We start from the raw sequence: 22,899 nt of genomic DNA on the forward strand, positions 1-22,899 counted from the left end.
GTCACCAAACAATGTTATTATAATCTTGTTGACTATGTGCCCTATGTACTTTTCATCTCTGTGACTTATTTATTTTATAACTGGACGTTTATACTCTAAATCCCTTTTAGTTCACCCATTCCCCACCCACCCTTCCTCTGGCAACCACCTGTTCTCTGAATTTCAGAGTCTGTCTCTTTGTTCATTTTTCTTATTTCTCAGATTCCACATATAAGTGAAATCACTTATTTGTCTTTCTCTGACTTATTTAACTTAGCATTATACTCTCTAGGTCTAAGAAGTATTGTTGCAAATGGCGACATTTTGTTCTTTTTTATGGGTAATACTCCATTGTGTGTGTAAATACACTACACCTTCTTTATCCATTCATTTTACAATGGACGCTTAAGTTGCTTCCATATATTGGCTATTGTAAACAATGCTGCAATAAACATAGGGGTGCATATATCTTTTCAAATTAGTGTTGTTATTTTCTTTGGGTAAATACCCAGTAGTGGAATTATGGGGTCATACAGTATTTCTATTTTTAATTTTTTGAGGAAACTCCATACTGTTTTCCAGACTGGTTGCACTAATTTTCATTTCCGCCAACAGTGCATAGGTTTCTTTTTTCTCCACATCCTCACCAATACTTGTTATTTCTTCTTTTTTATTCTAGGCATTCTGATAGGTGTCAGGTAATAAATATCTCATTATGGTTTTGATTTGCATTTCCCTGTTGATTAGTGATGTTGAGCATCTTTTCACGTGTCTGTTGGCCATCTGTAGGTCTTCTTTGAAAGATGTCTACACAGGTCCTCTGACCATTCTTTTGATTGCACTGTTTTTTTGATATTGTATAAGTTCTTTATATATTTTGGATATTAACCCTTATTGTATATGTCATTTGCAAGTAACTTCTCCCATTCAGTAGGTTGCCTTTTTGATAGTGCAAAAGCTTTTTATTTTGGTGTAGTCTCAACAGTTTATTTTTGTTTTTGTGTCTGTTGCCTAAGGAGACATATCTAAAAAAGTGTTTCTACGGCTGATGTCAAGGAAATTATTGCCTATGTTTTCTTTTAGGAATTCTATGGTTTCAGGTCTCATATTTAGGCCTTTAATCCATTTTGAGTTTATTTTTTGTGTATGGTATATGAAAGTGGTCTAGTTTCATTCTTTTGCATGTAGCTATCCAGTTTTCCCAACACCATTTATTGAAGAGACTGTCTTTTCCCCATTGTATATTCTTGCATCCTTTGTTGTAGATTAATTGACCATATAAGCATGGGCTTATGTCTGGGTTCTCTATTCTTTTTGATTTATCCATGTGTCTATTTCTGTGACAGTACCATACTGTTTTGATTACTACAGCTTTGTAGTATATCTTGAAATCTGGGAAGGTGATACCTTCAGCTTTGTTCTTCCTCAAGATTGCTTTGGCTGTTTGGGATATTTTGTGGTTCCATACAAATTTAGAAATTCTTTGTTCTATTTCTGTGAAAAATGCCATTGGCGTTTTGATAGGGATTGCATTGAATCTGTAGAGGGCTCTGGGTTGTATGCACATTTTTACAGTACTAATTCTTCTATGAGCATAAATATCTTTCCATGTATTTGTATCATCATCAATGTCCTTCATCAATGTTTTACAGTTTTCAGAGTGCAGGTCTTTCACCTTCTTAAGTTTATTCCTAGGTATTTAATTCTTTTTAGTGCAATTGTAAATGGGACTGTATTCTTAATTTCTCTTTCTTCTACTTTGTAATTAGTGTATAGAAATGCAACAGATTTCTTTACATAATTTTGTATCCTGCAACTTTACTGAATTCATCAGTTCTAACAGTTTTTTTTTTGGTGGAGTCTTTAGGGTTTTTTATATATAGTATCATGTCATCTGCAAATAGTGAAAGTTTTACTTCTTCCTTATCAATTTGTATGCCTTTTATTTTTCTTGTCTGATTGCTGCAGCTAGAACTTCCAGTATCATGCTGAATAGAAGTGGTAGGTGGACATCCTTGTCTTAGGGGAAAAGCTGTCAGTTTTTCACAACTGAGTATGATGTTAGCTGAGGGATTTTCACATATGTTCTTTATTATGTTGAAGTATGTTCCCTCTAAACCTAAGTTTGTTGAGAGTTTTTTGTCATGAATGGATGTTGTCCTTTGTCAATGTTTTTTTGGCACCTATTGAGATGATCATATGGTTTTTATCCTTTCTCTTGTTAATATGATGTATTATACTGATTGATTTGCAAATATTGAACCAGTCTTGCATCCCTGGAATAAATCCCAATTTATTGTGATGAGTGATTTTTGTAATGTATTGTCAAATTCTGTTTGCTAATATTTTTTTATTAAAAATTTTATTTGTTTGAGAGAGAGAGGGAGACAGCAAGCACAAGAGAGAGAGAGAGAGAACCAGAAGGGGGAGAGGAAGAGGGAGAGTGAGAAGCAGGCTCCCCACTGATTAGGGAGCCTGACACAGGGCTCGATCCCAGGACTCTGGGATCATGACCTGAGTTGAAGGCAGGCGCTTAATCAAACTGAGCCACCCAGGTGTCCCCTGTTTGCTAATATTTTATTGAAGATTTTACATCTTTGTTCATCAGAGATATTGGCCTATAGTTTTCTTTTTGTTTGCACTGTCTTTGTCTGGTTTTGGTATCAGGGTAATGCTGGCTTTGTATAATGAATTCGGAAGTTTTCCTCCTCTTCCCCTCCTCCCTCTTCTTCTTTTTCCTGAATACTTTCAGAAGAATAGTTATGAACCCTTTAAATGTTTGGTAGAATTCACCTATGATGCCATCTTGTCCTGAGCTTTTGTTTGCTGGGAGTTTTTAATTCTGATTCAATTTCATTGCTAGTAATCACTCTGTTCAAATTTTCTATTTCTTCCTGATTCAGTTTTAGAAGATGATATTTTACTAAAAATTTATCTAGTTCTTTTAGATTTTCCAATTTGTCCTATAATTTTTCATAATATTCACCTATAGTTTTTTGTATTGCTGTGTTATTATTTCTCCTCCTTCACTTCTAATTTCATTTGAGTTCTTTCTTTTTTCATGATAAGTCTGGCTAAAGGTCTATCAACTTTGTTGATTTTTTTTTTTAACTTTGTTGACCTTTACAAAGAGCCAGATCTTTGTTTCATTGATCTTTACTATTGATTTGTCTAGTCTCTATTTCATTTATTTCTGCTGTAATCTTTATTATTCCTTTCTTTCTATTAGCTTTGGGCTTTGTTTTTTCTTTTTTTTTCTAGCCCCTTTAGATACAAGGTTAGGCTGTTTATTTCAGATTTTTCTTGTTTCTTAAGGTAGGCCTACGTTGGGGTGCTGGGTGGCTCAGTCCTTAAGCATCTGCCTTCAGCTCAGGTCATGATCCCAGGGTCCTGGGATCGAGCCCCGCATTGGGCTCCCTGCTCAGCTGGAAGCCTGCTTCTCCCTCTCCCACTCCCCCTGCTTGTGTTCCCTCTCTCAGTGTCTCTGTCAAATAAATAAATAAATAATCTTAAAAAAAAAAAAAAGGTAGGCCTATGTTGCCATAAACTTTGATCTTAGAATTCCTTTTGCTGCATCAAAAGATTTTGGACTGTTGTGTTTTCATTTTCATTTGTCTCCATTTATTTTATTTTTCTTCTTTGATCTTGGTAGACCCATTCATTGTTTGGTAGCATGTTGTTTAGCCTCAATGTATTTGTGGGTTTTTTTTTTTTTTTCAGATTTTTTCTTGTAATTGATTTCTAGTTTCATACCATTATAGTCAGAAAAGATATATGATATAATTTTATTCTTCTTGAATTTATTGAGACTTGTTTGGTGGCCTAACATGTGATCTATCCTGCTATCCTGGAGAATGTTTCATGAGCACTTGAAAAGAATGTATTTTCTTCTATTTATAGATGGACTATATATATATAGTCCATCTAAATATATAGTGTATATATAACATATATACATTATTTATAGATAAATATATGTTAAATAAATATATATTAAATATATATAAATAATGAATGTATGTATATATTAGATTCATCTTGTCTAATCTGTTGTTCAAAACCACTGTTTCCTTGTTGATTTTCTGCCTGGATGATCTATCCATTGATGTAAGTGAGTATTAAAGAATGCTACTACTACTGTATTACTGCCAATCTCTCCTTTTATGTCTGCTAATAGTTGCTTTATGTATTTAGGTGCTCCCATGTTGAGTACATAGATATTTACAATTGCTTTGTCCTCTTCCCTTTTTCATTATGTAGTTCCCTTCTTTGTCTCTTGCTACAATCTTTGTTTTAAATTCTATTTTGTCTGATAAGTACTACTACTCCAGATTTTTCGTTTCCATTTCCATTTTCATGGTAAATGTTTTTCTGTTTCTTCACCTTCAATCTGCATGTCTTTTTAGGTGTGAAGTGAGTATCTTATAGACAGCCTATAGATGGGTCTTGTTTTCTATCTTTAATCACCCTGTGTCTTTTGATTGGAGCATTTAGAACATTTACATTTAAAGTAATTATTAACAGGAATGTACTTACTGCCATTTTGTAATTTATTTTATGGTTGTTTTTGTCATTCTGCTCTGTTCCTTACTTCTCTTGCTTTCTTCCCTTTTGGTTTGATGGCTTTCTTTAGTGTTATGTCTGGATTCCTTTCTTTTCTTGTGTGCATTTATTATAAGTTCATGATTGGTGATTATCTTTAGGTTCATATATAACATGTTATGTGTATAGCAGTCTCTATTAATTTGATGGTCAGTTAAGTTTGAACACATTCTAAAAGCAGTTTTTATGTATGTGATGTCATATTTTACATCCTTTTATTTGTGAATCCCTTGACTGACCTTTGTAGATATAATTGATTTAAGTGCTTTTGCATTTTAATCTCCATTCTGGTTTTACAAATAATTATTCTACTATATTACATGTTTGCTTTTACCTGTGAATCTTTTTCTTTCATAATTTTCTTCCTTTTAGTTATGGCTTTTTCTTTCCATTCAAAGAATTCCTTATAATGCTTCTTAGAAGGCTGGTTTAGTAGTGATGAACTCCTTTAACTTTTTTTGGTCTGGGAAACTCCTTATCTCTCCTTCTATTCTGAATGATAACCTTGCTGGAAAGAGTATTCTTGGTTGCGGTTTCTTTCTTTCAGCACTTTGAATATATCATGTCACTCTCTTCTGGCCTACAAAGCTTCTGCTGAAAAATCAGCTGATAGCTGATAAACCTTAAGGTTTCCCTTATATGTAACTGTTTTCTCTTCTCTTGCTGCTTTTAAAATTCTCTGTTTAGAACTATTTTCTTGCCATTTTAATATTTTGTCTTGGTGTGGACCCCCTTGGTTAATCTTGTTAGTGGTTCTCTGTATTTCCTGGATCTGAATGTCAGTCTCTTTCCTCAGATTAGAAAAGTTTTCAACTATTATTTCTTCAAATAATTTTTTGCTTCTTTCTCTGTTCTCCTTCTGATATCCCTATAATGCAAATGTTAATTACACTTGAAATTGCTGAATTTCCTCAACCTATTCTTTTTTTTTTGGAGTGAGAGAGAGTGAGTGGGGGAGTAGAGGCAGAGGGAGAGAATCTTAAACAGGCTCTACACCCAGCACAGAGCCTTACACAGGCTTGATCTCACAACCCTGAGATCATGACCTGAGCCACAATCAAGAGTCAGCCGCTTAACTGACTGAGCCACCCACATGCTGCACAACCTATTCTCATTTTTAATTTCTCTTTTTGCTGTTTAGCTTGGTTTCTTTCCCTTACCCTGTTTTCCAGATCACTGATTCATTCTTTGCATCCTCTAACCTGTTATTGATTCCCTCTAGTATATTTTTTTAATTTCAGTTATTGAGTTCTTCATCTCTGACTGATTCTTTTTTATATTTTCTATCTTTTTGTTGAAGGTCTCACAGATTCTCAAGTCCAATGAATATCCTTATGACCATTACTTTGAATTCTCTATCCGGCATATTGCTTATCTTATTTCATTTAGCTCTTTTACTGTGATTTTGTCCTGTTCTTTCATTTGGAACATATTCCTCTGTTTCCTCATTTTGCCTCACTCTGTGTTTGTTTTGATGTACTGGAATGGTAGTTACGTCTCTTGGTCTTGAAAGTAGTGGCCTTATGAAGTCCTGTGGCACCCTGTAGCATAATGTCCCCTGGTCACCAGAACCAGGCATTTCAGGGATGTCTCCTATGTGGGCTGTGTATACCCTACTGTTGTGGCTGAGCTGCATTTGCCTTTAGTCCAGTGAGCTGCAATGACCCACTTGCCTGCTGTGGATGCACCAGTCAAGATGTGGCATGTCAGCAGTCAGGCTAGCTGTTTGCAATCAGACTGTCTGCCACAGGTGCACATGCACCAAACAGCAAAATGCTCTCCTGGTTGGGCTCCTGAGAGGCTTTCAGTGATGGGTAAGGTTGACAGTCAGACCAGATTTCTATACCTAGTCTGTCTGCTAGGAATACAGGTGCACCAAAAGGCAAAGCACTATCCCTGCACACTCGGTTTAAAAGCTCCACTGCTGGAACTGTGGGTGTGCTAGTGTATTGTAGTTTTCTTCCCCTCCAGCCAGGGAAGGAATCACTTTGGAATAGCAACAGCCTTTGCCGGAGCTACTTACAGGGTGTGTTGGGGCAGGAGCTGCTTTGGAGGGATGCCCTGCTAACACAGGTGACTTAGGGTGGGTCTGAAGGGGAATGTGGGTGCCAGGCTCATCGCGTAGCAAGAGAGGCGGAGAATGTTCACACTGATTCTTGCAAGTGTTCAGCTATCTAGTCTGGGAGATAGGAAGATAAATGGTACCCACTGGCATTTTTGTTCTTGGATAAGTCTCCTCAAGAACCCTGCCCCTTCAGCACACGTTCTGAGATTAGTAAATAACTCTCCTTCATATATATCACAGGTTTTACTTAAACTGCTGCATCTCTGTTTTTCTCTTCTGGGTTATTTGCTATGCTGGTTCTTTAAGGGCAGGGACTCAGGTTCGTATCACCCTCTAGCTCTCCCAAAACTAAGCGTGCTGATTTTAAAAGTGCCTGGAGTTAAGCTCCACTGATAGTAAAAGCTCACAAAGTATGCCTCACTCATTTTCAAAGCCAAAGGGACTCATCTTCCCAGTGCTAATCCCCCATGTCTGGGGTGGGGTTTGTTCTTGTTTCTTCTGTTTGTGATGTCATTCCCCCTACCCTGCCATTTGTGATTAGTCTCACTGGGGGTTTGGTTCCCAACTATCTGCATCATCCCCTCCTACACTCTTCCATGTGGCCTCCTCTTTATTAACTGTGGAAAGTCTATTCTGCAAGTCTTTGAGATAGCAGATGTAGCTGTTATCTTGGTGTGTCCAAGGGACCAGGTGAGTTCAGGATCTTCCTACTCTGCCATATCTTCCTGATTTCCCAGATTCTAGATCTTTTGTGATGTTGGGCAAATTTCTTAAGCTTTTTCTAAGCACCAAATAGCCTTAGTGAAAAAAATGGGGCAGCAATTCATCTTTTAACGAGGAGCAAAAGATATCATTAATGTACTATTAGTATTTAGGTAACTTTTAGTGATAGTCAAGTATGAGAAAAATAAAGTAAACCTGTTGTTAAAAAGAAAACCACAGGCCCAAAACAGAATCACTTATGTTAAAGACCCATGTCAGTAAACCAAGTCTTAATACCTAACCTAACTGCAGTTTTAACACCCCCAAGAATATAAATTTAACCAGCATACTAATTTCCTCGTCTACACTAGGAGGTAATCTATTAGACCATTTCTGTTCCCCTTAGGAGTGTAACCTTGCCTAAAACAATGCATTCACTGTTAATAATTTCCTCCCCCCACTCCATTCCCTCTCTGCCTTTAAAAATCTTTCCTTTCCTACAGCTTGATGGAACTCCATTCTATTTGCCTGACTCATGAATCACTAAGTAAAGCTAATTAGATCTTCAAATTTGCTCAGTTGAATTTTGTTGTTGTTGTTTTTTAACAGATTTGGTGGCAGTACTGACAATTAAAGTGAACTTCTGACAGCCTTCAAGGACAACAAGAAACAGAGGCACAATGCCTCACCAATGCTTTTGAGTTCATTGTCTTTTTCACCATTTCTGAGGGCCATTGGTGAGTTCCTCTCAACATAAGCTCTGTTCTTTTTGCATCGAGCTTCCAATCTAATTGGCTTTACAGTCTAGAGTTAATGGGCCAGTCTAGACTGACAGGAGGTCTCTAACCAGCCCTTGTTTCAGTCTGTAATTTCAGTTTGGAATCCCTTCCTCAGTTCCAACCCCAGTCTCCAGTAGTGGAGTCTGCTGATTTAGTCCACATTGGGAATTGCTGGTGGTGCATGTAGGAACTTCCATTGCCAAGTCCACAGATTTCTTAAATCCAGCCCTTGGTTCTATCCTCAGATTCCACGTGGAGAACTGCATCTGCCACCAGAAGTTCTCAATTTGTTTGGCATCAGTCCAGAGTCTTCATTCTTTGAGGTCTTCCAGTTTAATCCTTTTCCCAGTATCAAGTTCTTTGCCTACTGCTGGTGTCCATGGTTCTGTTTCCTTGCTAACTATTGGTTTCTGTTAATGGGCACATGAGGTAAAGGCTAATTGCTAAAGGGAATCTTGGTTGCCAAAAAGCTGCAAAAATTTGTGGGCATGGGTTGAGCATTTAAGAGCTGTTAGTTTACACACCACCTAATTCAAAGACTCCCATGTTAGGATAAGTTGGTTACACAATGGGTTAGATAGACACGAGGTCACCCACCCACTTCAAGAAAGCTTCTGTGCAACAAGGTACCCTGTAAAACAACAAGGTACCCTGTAAAACACCGCAGCTGCATATGCCTTTTAGATATTAGTTTGCCTCTGAGAAACCCAAAGACTTGGCTAATGGGATCCTTAAACTCTAAGCAGTCAAACACACCACCTTCCAGCATGCCTGCTTTTTTCTAAAAACCATGGTCTCAGAATCTGTGAATATCTACAGAAATGGCAAAATTTTACTAAAAACTATCTAGAATTACAATGGCCATTATGAGGAATGTTTCAATTATATAAGATCCCCTTTAAGGAGTGTACTTGAAAGTAAAGCCTTCAAAATTCCAAAAATAGCTTCATTGAAAATTTCACTACAAAAAAAAAAACTGATAAAAAATTAAAAAGATGCAAGAGGTAACTAATAGAGAAGACTATAAGACTCATGTAATTCTCAGTACGTCCCTCTATCATTTCAATATTCCTCCTAGTCCTCTGTCTGAATTGCCTTAACATGACCATAAACATAAGTCCACCAAATTAATAACCTTACAGACACCCCCCCGTTATCTACCTTAGAATGAGGGCCCCATGTAAATTTTGCATTATCATATCTGTCTCATGGTTAAATACTTTTAAACAACAAGGTCTCTGATTATATGCTTATGTGTGTCTAGTAGAGAGTGTGACATTTTCTACTTCTGGATGGTATTACTAAAATTTGTAAAGAGCTCTGTTTAATTGGCCTAAAAATAAGTACTTCTAACTTAATTTTTTAAGAGAAAATCTCAGAAACATAAAAGAAACTAACACAAATGCTTGTCACATTCACAAGACCCGGGAAAATATTCAGTATTAAGGGTAATTTCAGGTTGCTGGTTTATTATAATAAACATATCTTAGACTTATCAACACTGACTACAATGCAAACATATAACTTTTTATTCTGCCTAGGTTTACTAATCAAATAGGTTCATGTCATCTCTGTTGCAAAATTTGTCAGAAAAAAAAAACCCTTAGAATTAGATTTTGTCTAATGTTTCAAATCTAAACATAATTAAGAACAAGTAAATTGAATAGGTGTAAATAAAAGTTTTAGGTGAATTTTTAACATCATTTCCTCAAATCATTTTGGTAACCTGAAACTTTAAAGTTTTGCTAAGTGATGAGTTAAGTTAAATTCATTAAGTGTCAAGATTATTTCCAAATAAAATACTAAAACATTAATCGCTGAAAATAGGCTTATTTACTTTTTGCTTACTTTTACAGAGGAATCAAAAATATTTGCACCTATTAGTAAACATGTTTTAAACCACATTGAGAAATTTTCTATGAAAAAAGCACAAATCATAAAAAGTATGTTTCTAGAAATAAAAAGTGTAAGTTTGTCAATTCACAGAATGCCAATGTAAAAGAGCATTCATAATTGTTTACTTCTTAAAGTCCCTAAGAGTTGAAAATTCTAATCAATATATGTAATTAAAGCTACTAGAAATAATAAGGAAAGCATATCTGTATGCAAGAAAAGAAAGATGTTTGCTTTTGGTAAAGGAAGGTATGAGGAATGAAAATATATTCTAGTTAAGGGAAAAAAAAGCAATTTTGGCATAAAGTAAGGCTGCTTATTTAAAGAGGAAAAATATAGGACAAAATCCAAATGTAAAAAAGAAAGTTGAAGAAGTTTGTGAAACAAAATCTGTGAAAAGACATTTTAATGTATAACCAAGCTAAAAGTAATATGAATTTAAGAATGAGTTTTCATATTAAAAGTACACAGCTATAAAACTAGAATGTGGCTTTTTTTTTCTGTTAAAAGACAAAGTTTTCTTAGATTATTGGTCTGGTCATTGTCTACAATTTCTAATTAAGCATTTTTGTTTATCTTTAACATAATCTGCTTAGAAAAATAAAGATTGTATGTTTTGTATTTATTGGGTCTTTGATTACTTCGTTTTTTTTCCTTTTGTTTTTTGAAGGAAAAACAAACTTTTTTGTCGTTGTTTTCTGAAGGGAAAAAATCCTTCAGAATCTTTTCAATATTAAAAGAGCTAAGGCTTAACTTCTAGGGAAGATGGCGAAGTAGGAGGATCCTAAGCTCCCTTGTCCCATAGATACAACTAAATAATACATCGGTGTAAATGACCCAGAAAATGGCACAAAGACTGGCAGAACAGACTCTCTACAGCTAAATGTAGAGAATAGGCCACACTGAAGAGGGTAGGAAGGGCTGAGACTAGTTAGGAGCCAAACTAGTGTGCAAGACTGTCCATGGGAAGGAGAGACCTTGCTGGCATGGAGAAAGGAGAGAAACAGATCCTCTCACCAGGCACCCCAGACACAGGGAACCCACATGGGGAACATGAATACCTGTAACATTTAGCTTTGAAAAGCAGAGGGGCCTAGTTTCGTGAGTTCTTACAAATAGCAGGGCTTAACACCTGGAACTTTAAAAATGAGCATGCTTGGCTCTGGGAGAGCCAGGAAAGTGGTCAGAAACAGTCCATGCCCTTAATGAGACAAGACAACAAACAGCCCCATGGAGATACAGCAGAGAAGCAGTTTGAAAAACGCCTGCGGTGTATAAAGGAGGGAGATTTGTTTACTAACCTCAGAGTTTATGCTTGAGGGGCAGGGATCTTTGGGTGACTTATCCAAGAACAAAAGAGCTGGCAGGTGCCATTTCCCTACCTTGCCCACCAACCTGCAGGATACACAGACAACTGCAGGAACCAGAAAGGTGCCACCTAACAGGGTGACCTGCCACTGTAGGCTTCTGCAGTTCATCCAACCCTGCCAGCCTCAGCAGGAGGTTTCCCGGGTGGCTTCAGGTCCCTTCCCTCAGCGGACCTGCACAGACCTTGCGGGCACTGTGCGCGCCACCCCCACACTCTCCTGTGAGCTCTCCCATTGCAGCCCTGTGGCAGGAGGTTTCTAAGTGGCTCCAGGTCCTCTCCTGCTGCAAACATGCACAAAGCTCGCTAACACCGTATCCTCTACTGCTGTGTTCTATGGACCTGCCCCCTCTGATATGCCCTTGGCCAGAGCCTATCCGTAGCGGTGCCACAAGCCTGGCAGTGTGCAAGCAGCCCTGACAGGGCCAGCACCACTTCAAAGTGATTCCTGCCCCAGGAAGAGGGGAAGATAACCACACAGGCCACTCTGACTGTGGCCCCAGCAATGGGCTGGGGGCAGACACATGGCCTGACTGTAGGCCCTGCCCAACAATGCAAGCTCCTCAGGGGATAACACAAGGAAAGTGCCCTGCAGTTTGGTACAACGACAGCTCTAGCAAATGCCTGATCTGACTCAACTCAAGCCCAAGTGGCCACATATGAGCCCACTAACAAGACAGGGACCAAACCCTGCCCACAACAGGCAAAGAAAGACACTGCAGACAACTAGACTGAAGGCAAAAGTGGCTCAGCCACAAGAGTAGAGCATGCACCACACACACAGGAGACACTCCTGAAGCACCAGGTTCTGGGGAACAGGGGACATTGCACTGCAGAAAGCTACAGGACCTCTTCCCCATAAGGCCACTACTTCCAAGAGCAAGAGATGTAGCTGACTTTCCTAACAGACAGAAACAGACACAGGTTTAGACAAAATGGGGAGACAAAGGAATATGTCCCAAGTGAAAATGAAAGAACAGGAAAAAAAAATCACAGCAAGAGAGCTAAATGAAATGGAGATAAGTAATATGCCTGATAGAGAATTTAAAGTAATGGTCATAAAGATGCTCACTGCACTTGAGAAGAGTGGAAGACCTCAGTGAGACCATCAACAAAGAGAAAGAAAACATAAAAAAGAATGATTCAGAGGGAAAGAACTCAATAACTGAAATTAAAAATACGCTAGAAGGAATAAATACAGACCAGAGAAAGCACAAGAGCAGCTCAGGAATCTGCAGGCCAGAGTAATGGAAAGCAAGACAATAGACGTAGAAAAGCATTTGACAAAGTACAACATCCATTCATGATAAAAACCCTCAACAAAGTAGGTTTAGAGGAAACCTACCTCAGCATAATAAAGGCTTATATGAAAAACTCACAGCTAACATCATCCTCAATGGGAAAAAAACGGAGAACTTTTCCCCTAAGATCAGGAATAAGACAAGGATGTCCATTCTCACTACTTTTATATAACATAGTATTGGAAGTCCTAGCCACAGTGATCAGACAACAAAAAGAAACAAAAAGCATCCATATCAGTAAGGAAGAAGTCAAACTTTCACTATTTGCAGATAGCATAGTACTCTATATAGAAAACCTAAAAGACCCAACCAAAAAAAATCACTAGAGCTGATAAATGAATTTAGCAAAGTCGCAGGAAACAAAATCAATCTACAGAAATCTGTTGCATTTCTATACACTAATAATGAAGAAGCAGAAAAAGAAATTAAGAAAATAACCCCATTTACGGTTGCACCAAAAATAATAAGATACCTAGGAATAAACCTAACCAAAGAGGTGAAAGACCTGTACTCTGAAAACTATAAAATACTCATGAAAGAAATTGAAGATGACACAAACAAATGGAAAGATATCCCATGCTCATGGATTGGAAGAACAAAGATTGTTAAAATGTCTATACTATCCAAAGCAACCTACACATTTAATGCAATCCCTATCAAAATACCAACAGCATTTTTCACAGAACTACAACAAACAATCCTTAAATTTGTATGGAACCATGAAAGACCCCAAATAGCCGAAGCAATCTTGAAAAAGAAGCAAAGCTGGAGGTATCATTTTTTTTAGACTTCAAATTATATTACAAAGCTGCAGTAATCAAAACATCATGGTACTGGCACAAAAATAGAGACAAAAGAAAACCCAGAAAGACTCTCACAACTATATGATCAATTAATCTTTGACAAAGCTGGAAAGAATATCCAATGGGAAAAAGACAGTCTCTTCAACAAATTGTGTTGGGAAAATTGGACAGCAATATGCAGAAGAATGAAACTGGATCACTTTCTTACACCATACACAAAAATAAACTCAAAATGGATAAAAGACCTAAATGTGAGATCTGAAACCATAAAAATCCTAGAAGAGACATAGGCAGTAATTTCTCTGACATTGGCTATAGCAACAACTTTTTTTTCTAAATAACTCCCCTGAGGCAAGAGAAACAAAAGCAAAAATAAACTATTGGAACTACATCAAAATAAAAAGCTTCTGCACAGCAAAGGAAACAACCAACAAAACTCAAAGGCAATCTACAGAATGGGGAGACGGTATTTGCAAATGACATATCTGATAAAAGGTTAGTATCCAAAATATTATAATGAGCTTATATAACTCAGCACCCAAAAAATAATCCAATTAAAAAATGGGCAGAAGACATGAACAGACTTTTTTCCAAAGAAGACATACAGATGGCCAACAGATACATGAAAAGATGCTTATCATCAGTTTTTATCAGGGAAATGCAAATCAAAAGTACGATGAGATATCACCTCACACCTGTCAGAATGGCTGAAATCAACAACACGGGAAACAACAGGTGTTGGCAAGGATGCAGAAAAAGAAACCGTCTTGCACTGTTGGTGGGGATGCAAACTGGTGCAGCCACTGTGGAAAACAATATAGAGGTCCCCCAAAAAGGTAAAAATAGAACTATCCTATTGATATGGAAATGTTGGGGTTCAGAACAAATGGCCAAGAAAGAATTCTTGAGACATCTTCGGTGCAAAAAGGTGGTTTTACTGAAGCACAGGGACAGGACCCAGGGGCAGAAAGAGCTGCAGTGGAGTCATGAGGAGTGGCTGATTATATACGTTCAAGTTGGGAGGTGGCCAGGAATAGTACAAATCTCCAAGGTATTTTGGAAACAAGGTTTCCAGGACCTGGAAGGGGCTAGCTATTGTTAAGAAGAGGTCATTTATTAGTGTTAGGTAAAAAATCACTCATAGGGCCCTTCAAATGTGTATCAGTGGACTGTATGTTTGGAGGATGATTGCTAACATATATCTTGGGGGGTAGAGATAAAGGAAGTTTCCAAAAGAATTTCTTTATGTTTCAGATAGAGCCATAGAATCCTGGGGGGTCTGGCTAAGATCGCCTTTTGCCCTTAGCAAAGCTTCAACATTGAGGCAGCTGAGCTCCCAGAGGAAGGTCACTCTGCTTGTTTCAAGGATTTGTCAATGGGCTGTGAGCAGTAAGGAAATTTAATTTTTTTTTTCTTTTGGCTTTGTTTCCCACATCACTATGATCCAACAATTGCGCCACTGGGTATTTACCCAAAGAATACGAAAACACTAATTCAAAGGGATACATGCATCCCTATGTTCATCGCAGCATTATTTACAATAGCTAAGATATAGAAACAATCCAAGTGTTCATCAATTGATGAATGGAAAAAGAAGAAATGTATACACACACACACACACACATATACACACACTGAATATTATTCAGTCATAAAAAAGAAATCTTGCCATTTGCAACGAAATAGATGGAGATAGAGAATATAATGCTAAGTGAAATAAGTCAGACCGAGAATGACAAATACCATATGCTTTCACTCATATGTGGAATTTACAAAACTAAACAAACGAGCAAAGGGGAAGAAAAAGACAGAGAGACAAACCAATAAACAGATTCTTAACTATAGAGAACAAACTGATGGTTACCGGGGCGGGGGTGGTGAATAAATAAAAACTTAAAAAAAAATCACGTTATCCCTTCTGGTCCAAATTTAAACATATTAGTTTTTGATTCTTTCTCTCCTGGGCATAAGTATTTTCTTTTTACTTTTCTCATTTTACATCTTAAGAACATGGCTTGACTTTCTGCCTGCCTGGGACATGCAGGTTGTCAGTTCTTTTTTTGACTATCTTTGGGAGTAACTACAGATATTGAAAAAAAAAAAGAATCTTTAACACCCTTTTTGAGGATGCCTCTTGGGTCCATGAAGTTGTTTAATACTGCCAGAAATATTTACTGTTTGTCCTAGCTAAAACCTGACAAGATATTTTAAGACTTAACGACTCTATAATCAGAAATTTGGCCAAATTGGAAGCTGATATTCAGAACCTGATATAAAAATTTTTAAGCACTCTCACCTCAGGTGAATGTACCCAGAAGAAAAGAAGACATTCTTATAAGCAGATGGGTGTGTCAGTCCTTTGATAGCATTACACAGCAACCCAATTCTTTGAGGAATTAAAAACAGCTGTCTTTATTTTACAAGTCTAGTCTTATAAGACCAGAGGTGCGATTACAGAACCAATTTAAAGACACCAGTATTTTTTTTACCAATTCCACAACCTCTCCTATTTATCTCAAAATGCATAAGTATTATAAAAATCCTGGCCTTGAGGGAAGGAGAGTCATTCTAGAAAGTGCTTGCATTTTTTTCCTGTGCTATTGAAATGTGAATGTTCAGTGTTCTACCTGGTCTTTTCCAATGAACTTAGTCCATCTCTTTAAAACACAAATTCCAGGGAGGTGATTTTTATCAAGAAAAAGCAAGGGGGAAAGCCATTTAGAACTTGACTTGCCAAGGACAAATACAAATCTTGTCTTCTCCACAAATATTAAAAGAAACCGTTAGCCATGTAGGCCAATAACCTTAAATTCATCTATCAGAAAAACAAACTCATCCAACATTTATAACCAGTAAATTTTGTACCTATTTCATGGCAGTGATTTTTAAAATAGAAGCTATAAGGTCTGCCTCTGTCTGTATGTTTATGTGTGTCTATATATGTGTTGTAAATGTGTTTCTACCTCTGGATGGTATTGCTAAAATTAATTTGTAAGAGAGGACTATTTCATTGGCTTGAAGGCAGGCTCTTCTAAAGATTGGCATTCTTTAACTCAGGGACGGAAACTAACCCAAATGTTTTTCAAATTCATGTGATCTGAAAAAATATTTGAAATAAATCCTAAAGTTGATAGTTTAATTAAAACAAACATTTTTAGAGCTACCAACATTAAATATAAAATTTTTATTCTACTTGAGTTTAGTAGCCAAATCAATTTGTTATCTCTTACAAGATCTGTCAACAACAACAAAAATAGCTTAGGATAATGGCTGCGTAATGTTTAATAAAGTTTTTGTAAGTAATCTAAACAGAATAGTTAAGAACAAGTAGATTAAATAAAAGACACTTGGAAATGTTAATGCTACATTTGAAAATTTTAAGAGACATGCTTCTAGAAGTTTTAAAATGTATTCATAAATATGAAAATTTAAAAAATGCTGATATGACCATTCACAACTCCTTCTTAGTTTTCACTAGAAATCAAGGTTTCTAAGGGTTAAAGTTCTAAATAATATATGTAATTAAAACTACTTAAAATAAGGGAAACCTCTCTGTATGCCAGGAAAGTAGGATAGGTTTTCAGAAAAAAAAAGAGGTATAGAAATTAAGATGCATTTTTTGTTGAGGGAGAAAAAAAGTAACTTTGTCCTGAATTGAGGCTAAAGAGAAAAAAATAAAGGACAAAATCAGAATATATAAAAAAATTATAAAAGGTTTATGAACAGGAAACCTTTAAAAAATTCATATGTGGTCAAGCTGGCTAAGATTAAATAAATTTATTTATTTTTTAAGATTTTCTTTATTTGACAGAGAGAGAGAGAGAGTGCACACAAGTAGGCAGAGTGGCAGGCAGAAGAGGGAGAAGCAGGCTCCCTGCTGAATGGGGAGCCCAACGTGAGGCTCAATCCCAGGACCCTAAGATCATGACCTGAACTGAAGGCAGACATTTAACCAACTGAGCCACCCTGGCTCCCCTAAATGAATTTATTTTTAAAATAAGTTTTAATATCAAAATAAGCTGGTGCAAAGTTAAAATTTGGTTTTCTCTCTGTTAAAAGGTCTGTTTTTTTTGGGGGGGGGTCTGTTTTTGGTAAGATTATTGTATAAGATTCTTTACCTTTTGATTATTAAGTTTCATAATGACCTGTGATCCTATTTAGATAAGTGCTTTTAAACCCTTTTTTGGGTATTTTTGACAAACTTCCAAAATCAAATTCTTTTAAAAATGCCTGTTTTTTCTAGAACATTCCAAAATATTTGTCAAACAAATTGGACATTTGATATGTAATTACATGGAAGCATTGTCATATAAGTAATACTAAGCCTTCTTTATATTATATTTGTAGGATTGTGGCACATGTAGTTAAAGTCTATTTTCTTTCAAAAACAGCCCCTTATTGCCAGACCTTTGCCATCCTAATGTCCTTGTGACACGGCAACAGTCTGCTTCTGAATCAGAAAAACTGATATGGACAAATAATGGCTGTAAATTCAATGAAACACCTGCAACTAGACTTCATTAAACAGCTACTTAGTATGGGTTATCAATATGTTCTTATTATTGTATATGCATTTCCTGGATGTGTTAAAGCCTTTCCTTGCTCCAAGTCTGATGCCCTTACAGGAAAAACAAAAAACTTAAATGTGTTTCCCACTTGAAGTGTATTTTCCACTATCTCCAGTGGTTAAGGCACCCACTTCACCAGACTAATCCTAGGAGCCTTAACAAAAGCTTTACCAACTTGAAATTCTATCAGTGTTACAGCCTTTTGCTGATCCCTTGTTGTCTCTATGCTAGTATGATCAGCTACTATAAATCTCTAATGTTTTATGCTCAAGCCAGCCATCAATAGATTAAAGAATTTCTAGATCCTATTTTTTTCTTTTTTTTAAAATAATAATTAGTTTTAATTCACATATAATATATTATTTGTTTCAAGGGTACAGGTCTGTGATTCATCAGTCTTATATAATACCCAGTGCTTATTACAACACATACCTTCCCCAAGGGCATCACCCAGTTAGATTCTAATTTTAAAGGAGCCTGTTGGTCACCCGCTGGAGTGTGGTGGGTATTCTAAAATGTCATCAGAGGAAGACAGCCCGTGAGCCCCCATTGAAAGGGACCTTAACAAGTGCCCCTGACCACTGACCCTGCTCCAAAACTAAAAGATGCTAGAGATCTCTAAATCAAATCCACAGGAAGAGAAGTAGCTGACATGGAGGTAGACTGCTTCCATCCAAGTTGCTGGATTAAGACTTCATACTGTAACTGAACATAAAACCCCTTCTCCCTCTTTTCCTTTCTTTTCCTCTGGCATTGGCCTAGAAAGATAACACCCTCATCTGTATCTCCCAGGCCATTGCTAAGGCAGGGAGTAACATCTTTGATTGCAGGCTAGGAGAAAATCTAAATGTGCCCCTAATTTTTCACAAGCAAAATAAGACATCTTATTAGTTGATTCTCCTAAATTTACATTGTTGAGTTAAAAAGGACCTCTCAGGAGGCTTTTGAGATTCAGGACTCACTCCTTTTGGCAGGTCCTTTTTTCCTTGGCTAGGGATAAATATAAACGAAGCTATAATCAAAAATGTCTCCTTCTTAAAATTATTGCAGAATCTTCTAAAGCAATAGCAGCTCAACAAAGGTCCTTAAACTCTCTAGCCAAAGTTGTTCATGATAATAGAACAGCTCTTGATTCTACTGTAGGTGAGCAAGGAGGTGTCTGTGTTTTGTCCAACACCACTTGCCATACCTGGATTAATGCTTTTGAGGAAGCTGAAACTCAAGTGCTTGGCTTTAAAAAGGTGACTCCTTTCAAGGGGTTTTTCCTTGACTTATTTGATTTTGATAGTTGGGTCTTGGGGACCATGGTTCCAAAGTATACTCTAAATATTGGGAATCATCCTGCTTATAGTAATCATAATAATCTCCTTTGTGTATTATATTCTCTCACAAACTTTAAATGTATGTTTGCAACTACTAACCACCAAGCAACTATGACTGGAACATCTAAGGAACAACAACAAAAATTATCAACTTAAAAAATGTCAACTGGAAAATGTGACCTATGAATATCACAGAGGTTAAGTAAAAATGTCATGGCCTATGGCTGCCTCACCAAGGAGGAACAAAAGCTGTGAGAGACACTAATGTTTTAAAGTTTGATCACATCTGTCAGTTAAGCTGAGTCTGCTCAAAAGGCGGGGGGGGGGGGGGGGTTGTTAGAAAGAAAACCACATGCCCAAAATGGCATCACTTCAAAGAATTTCCCAAAGCACGGCTTGATACCTATTCTAATTGTTGCTTCAACCTCCCCCAGAAATGTAGTCTTAACCAGTCAGGAATATTTCAGTCAGTGCCAATCAATCTGCCAATTGGGTCCTCTTCCTCCCTCAAAAAAAGAGGTAATCTGTGTGATAAAACACCTTGCTTTTCCCCGCAGAAAGTGGCCTCCCCTGAAATAATTCTTTTGCTAATATCCTTCTTGCCCCACCCTCCTTCTATAAAAGCCTTTCATTTTGTGCATCTCCTTGGACTGCCCCCCACCCCGTTTGCTAGATGGGATGTTACCCCATTTATTAATTGTTTAACAAAGCCAATTAGATCTTTAAAATGTGCACAGCTGAATCTTTGTCATTTAACAAATGGAAGAAAGAGGGTAAAAAATAAGAAGCATAAGCAATCAAAAAAAAAACCCAAGATATTCAATAACTATCAGCATATAACAAGAACAGGCTTATGCTTTCAAAAACCTTTAACTCATTAAAGGTATAAATATATTGTGTTTACAAGCCTGACTGCTGGGCTTTTTAAGTGTTGTTTTCTGGAGAATGAGATTATTGAATACATTAATTTTTTTTTTTTTTTTGAGAGAGAACAAGAGCACTCACAAGTGGGGGTGGGGGATAGGTGTGGGAGAGGCAGAAGGAAAGGGAGAGAGAGACTCTCAAGCAGCCTCCATGTCCAGAGCAGAGCCCAACAGGGGGAGGGGGGATTCAATCTCACGACCCCAAGACCATGTACTGAGCTGAAATCAAGAGTCGGAAGCTTAACCAACTGGGCCACCGAGGTGCCTTAGTACATTAATATTTTAATAAATTATTAACTGACTGTAAAAATTTTAAATAACTGTTTTACCTTAAATACAGTGGAGACAGCTCACACAATTACTGTGAGGCACACTATCCTTAGCCACATCTTCCCTAGAAAACTTGGTCTTAGAGAGGTTTAGTAATTTACTCAGAGTTGAATTGGCAGAGGTGACTTCTGACTGTGCTCTTAACCACTATTCTGAAGTTCTCCAAGAGTTCTGACATTCAAATGTTTTCATTGAAATGTCTATAGATTTCAGGAACTGAGAAGTTAGATCTTCTATCATGTCCCTATGTCCAATCTATTCTTTAAGACTTAGTTAAGAGTCTATTCCTGGGGGCGCCTGGGTGGCTCAGTTGGTTAAGCATCTGCCTTCGGCTCAGGTCATAATCCCAGGGTCCTGGGATCTAGCCCCGCATGGGGCTCCCTGCTCAGCTGGGAGTCGGCTTCTCCCTCTGCTACTTCCCCTTTCCCCCTACTCATGTTCTCTCTCTCTCTCTCTCTCTCTCGCTGTGTCTCTTTCTCAAATAAATAAATAAAATCTTAAAAAAAAGAGTCTATTCCTGGTAAATGAAATTCTTGTAATTTGACTGCTGAGACCTATCAAAGAATTTTATTTATAAACATTATATGTTCTATGGGGCCATTGCATCTTTTATATTATAGAAGTTTACCCAGAAGGAAAAACAGTATTAGTTAAAGCACAGGGGAGAACTGTCTCTGTCAAACTACTTTGGGGGCGCCTGGGTGGTTGGTTAAGCGGCTGCCTTTGGCTCAGGTCATGATCCCAGGGTCCTGGGATCGAACCCCACATCGGCCTCCCTGCTTCTCCCTCTCCCTCTGCCTGCCGCTCTGCCTACTTGTGCTCTCTATCTCTCTGTCAAGTAAATAAATAAAATCTTTAAAAAAAAAAACAAAAAACTACTCTGATGAGTAAGTCACCCTGTGTAGAAAAATCCATCTCGAAGACGTGGCCAGGGGAACTAATGAGAGTCAAGGAACTAGTGGGGATGAAGCGACAGTGTAAAAGATAGGCCTACTCTCGTGATGGTTCCTGCTACGTAAGTAAGCAAAATCCCTTAAGGACAAAGATAACTGATGTTCAGTTTCCTATTTTCTGTCGAGTCCTGTGCTGCAAAATCATTTCACTGTCCCACCCTGCCCCTCACACATAGCCTGTTGTCCCAAAGTCTTCAATAAAGTTTACTACACAGTGGTCAGAATAGGAGGCTGTGGGATGAGAAAGGCACAGAATAGGTAGGAGACAGATTATTTTATGGAAAAAAATTAGAGCCAGAATTGACAAGAAATGTAATCTCAGAATTATCAGGTATGTATTTTGCCTTTCCTGTACTAACTGTACCTTGTATTAAACAAATAGTTGGTGAGTACAAGTTTTTCTCTCTAATCTGGCTAAGAAAGGAAAAATGAAGTATCATCATTTTACAAGGAAACTCGGCAATGATTGGCAAAGGCTGCAAACGTGACATGAAGAGATAGAACCACATATTCTGTGTTCCTTATAAGGTATTCTTGCCCAACATCTGAATCGGATTCACATCTATTCTCAATCGGAAAATTTACAGCAATGTAGGGGCTGAAGAACATGTTCACATTAGATACAACTGGCAAAATTTCTGACTCTGGGGAATGATATAAAACAAATAACATAGCTACTTCAACAAAGTAAATCTCAAGGAAAACAAAAGTTTTGAGGATAGATTAAAGTAGATGAGAGAGTATCAGAAAATTGCAACTTAACAATGTTTTCTTCTTTTCTTTAAGAATGTTATTTTATTTTTATTTGTATCCTGATTTAAGCAAATACAAAACCGCTGGGGAAGTTTGAATACTGAGTAGGTATTTAATTAAAGTTATTTTTTAAACATGAAAATATATGAGAGTTTTGCATTAAAAAGTGTCTTTAACTTTTAGAAATTAAGTAAACATTTGATTATTTAATCATCATAAAATAGGTATTTGCTTTGAAATTATCCAGGTTTGGGTGGGGAGAAATGGATGGAGTATAGAAAACAGCATCTATCAGTTGATGATCAGTTGTATATGTCATTTTCCATATCAAATGCAATAAAATGTATACATTCATTTCAATAATCTCTAACCCTGATATGTTTTTCAGAATATGACTTTGTGATCTAGATCTGTCAACTCCATGTATTAATAGATTTTTAAGCTTACTAAAATATTTGGCAGCTATTCCAAAGAGAATACTGCAAGAAACAGTTTAATCACTAGATATAATTTTATCCTTAACTTGTATATTTACCATTTTATAAACTTATCTCTAAAAA

General features: G+C 37.0%; 1 protein-coding gene and 1 long non-coding RNA gene across 6 annotated transcripts in view; one reads left to right on the forward strand and one right to left on the reverse strand.

Moving 5' to 3' along the window:
* LOC118544738 (uncharacterized) overlaps window positions 1-22,899 on the forward strand; it is a 242,257-nt gene that overhangs the window by 186,338 nt on the left and 33,020 nt on the right. The window contains exon 4 of the long non-coding RNA XR_004921746.2: window positions 7,958-8,085. This is a non-coding gene — a long non-coding RNA (uncharacterized LOC118544738). The remainder of the gene's footprint in view (window positions 1-7,957; window positions 8,086-22,899) is intronic.
* The window catches only part of SNCA (synuclein alpha), a 145,417-nt gene that overhangs the window by 4,713 nt on the left and 117,805 nt on the right, over window positions 1-22,899 (reverse strand). The gene's annotated exons all lie outside the window — the stretch shown is intronic.

This window comes from Halichoerus grypus, chromosome 3 (assembly GCF_964656455.1).
Source record: "Halichoerus grypus chromosome 3, mHalGry1.hap1.1, whole genome shotgun sequence".
Taxonomy (NCBI): domain Eukaryota; kingdom Metazoa; phylum Chordata; class Mammalia; order Carnivora; family Phocidae; genus Halichoerus; species Halichoerus grypus.